The following is a 2,518-nucleotide window of genomic DNA, read 5'->3' on the forward strand; positions in this document are numbered from 1 at the left end:
TCCCCTGCTCTGACTCTGGCTCCCTGGCTGCCTGTGCTTCCCTGCTGGAGCTGTGGACCCAGGTTCAGGGTCCCAGGTCCACTTGGGCAGGGATTTATGCCATTTCTCAGGAGAGCTTCCCCAAACCAGGGCATTTTCCTGGGGTTGACATAGTTCCTGTTTCTTGGGTTAAGCAACCAGCTATTACAAGAGTGGAAGGGTGCCTAACTTTCCTTAAGCTGATTTTGCCTTGCTCTGACACTTGAAGTCTCCTGGTGCATAAGGTCTTTTATAGGAGCATTGACAAGCAGTGGCTTGGAACCTGTTTTTGTCACTGTATGGAGAAGCCTTGAGCACCAGCTTTGAGCTGTGGTTTCCTTAAGAAGGCAAAGTGCCTAAAATCTCTGTGTGGCATGACCTACATCTTCACAGTGGATCCAGACCCATCTGAGTAACAAGCCTTAGTATAAGAGACAAAATATGTATACATCTGTCCTTGTATATCTAACCATAAAGGATTGTATTTCCTAAGGTATTTAGACATCTGTTGAGTCATGTAACTGCTAAAGTGATTTTCAAATGTACCTTAGTAGGTTTGACAGCCAGTTCTTATTTCAAAGAGTTATTTAGACAGCCAGTGAGATATTCAAAGCATTTATCTATTTCTCTGAGTATTGTACTGAAAAATCTAGCCCAGACTCTTTTGCAGGGAGAAGCATGACACTGTTAATATGCATCTATAACATTAAAACACCCATTCACTGACCATTTTATAATGTATTCTGTAAGTCTTGGCATCTGATTCAGTGTTCACAAGGACTCATGCAGGACTGGGCTTTGCATTTTCTTCAAGAGAAGCAAATACTCTACTCATCTTCTAGCCAGTAAATTCAAGTTGTTTCACCACTTTTACCCTTGGTAGCTGATATTTCAATCCTTCCTCTTGTCCAATTCCTAGACCCTCCTGTATGTTGGACATTTCCCAGGGACCCAGCACAACAAGTTAAGCTTTAGAAGAAGTGGGACCAATACCTTACTTTTGACTCCTTAGCTTATGTAGTACCCACACTGGAGCATTATCCTCTTTCTGGCACATCCAACCTGATATTATTGTGGAAAGAAAGAAAAAGGGGGCAGTTTTTTCAAGGCCTGTAATTAAAATCTGTCATGTTATACTACATGCAGAAATGCAGATATCTCTCTTCCATTATGTTGTTGCTTCCCAGTGTCCCAAGCATTTGTGATGCAATCAGGATACAGGCTGGTAGAACTGAAGCAGTCTGCTCCATGGTTGCCTGTAGTTTAAGTTCTCTCTGTCTTGTAATTAGCTGGAGTGAATACATACCCCCAGCAGCACACTGTGCACCACAACATGCTTTGGAGTGAGGTGCAGGACTCAAAATAAAAGCATTTTACTCAGGGTGCCAAAGAGGCTACTGCAGATGCAATACCGAAATTCACTTATTATAATCCTTCTTGCCTAATTAATTCCATTGATACATTCAAGTTCATCAGAGTTCTGTTGACAGTCTTTAACAAAGGGTTTTTCTTTTCCTTTATTTCTCTTTGTTTAAACTGGAATAGTTTTATTAGCTTGTTTACTTCAGAACAACATGCCACCTTTGATTAAACTCCATGTGGATTTATAACTATGTCCTCCCCATGTTTCTGTGACCTTTACGGCACATCTGATAAAAATAAAAGGTCATGGATTCCAAAAGAACTGGTTCTAATAATAATGTCAGGCAGGTTCCCCAGAAAGTGTGTGATTTTCTTTCTTTCTTTTCTGCTTCTCTTTTCTTTTCTTTTTCCAATCTCTCTCTCTCTTTTTCTGCTTTTTCAAAGTAAGATGAAAATTAACATGAATAGAATTAGTGGTTTAATTTTGCAGGAGAAAAGAAGAGGGTTTACAGTGCTCCACCAGGGAAAAGGGCTTTTGTCTTTGTTGATGACCTAAACATGCCTGCCAAGGAGAAATATGGTGCCCAGCCTCCCATTGAACTGCTGCAGCAATGGATTGACCATGGCTACTGGTTTGACAGGTGCAATAAATATTAATTAGTGTGCTTGGCTACAGAGGAGTAATGATATACACTGTTTCTCTGAAGCGTTAAATTGTAGTGTTAGTCTTTTATAATTCCTCATCTTCTCAGTCACAACAGGAAAACACTCTGAGTTACACGACTCCCTGTACAGGAAAAGGAATAAAGGCTTATATGTTGCAGTGAATTACAGCATGAGAAAGCCAAGCCTATAAGGGAGAAAGGCACAACATGCATTTTCATGTTTTTGAGAAAACACCATCAGTATTTAAGCCAGCACAAAACACTTTCAAATAAATTTTTAGTTCCTGGTTGTTAAGGATTGAAACAAAATAATTTGTCTTTCAGCAAATGACTTTGAGGTTGGAATGCAGCTGAAGATGCTTTTCTAAAGCACAGCCAGCATTTAGAAGAAGAGTGTGTAATAGACTCAGGCACTTTTCTACATTATTTGTGTTAATACTGTTCATTAGAAAGACTTCAAATTCTCCCTTGTT

At 39.8% G+C, this 2,518-nt stretch overlaps 1 long non-coding RNA gene across 1 annotated transcript; it reads left to right on the forward strand.

Annotated features, from left to right (window-relative positions):
- The first annotated feature begins 1,258 nt into the window (after positions 1-1,258).
- Positions 1,259-2,055, forward strand: LOC306801213. The gene is made up of 2 exons (XR_013774023.1): positions 1,259-1,366; positions 1,871-2,055. It is a non-coding gene; the product is annotated as an uncharacterized lncRNA (long non-coding RNA).
- The last annotated feature ends 463 nt before the right edge of the window (positions 2,056-2,518 follow it).

The sequence above is a fragment of the Erithacus rubecula genome (assembly GCF_903797595.1).
Source record: "Erithacus rubecula genome assembly, chromosome: 4".
Lineage (NCBI taxonomy): Eukaryota > Metazoa > Chordata > Aves > Passeriformes > Muscicapidae > Erithacus > Erithacus rubecula.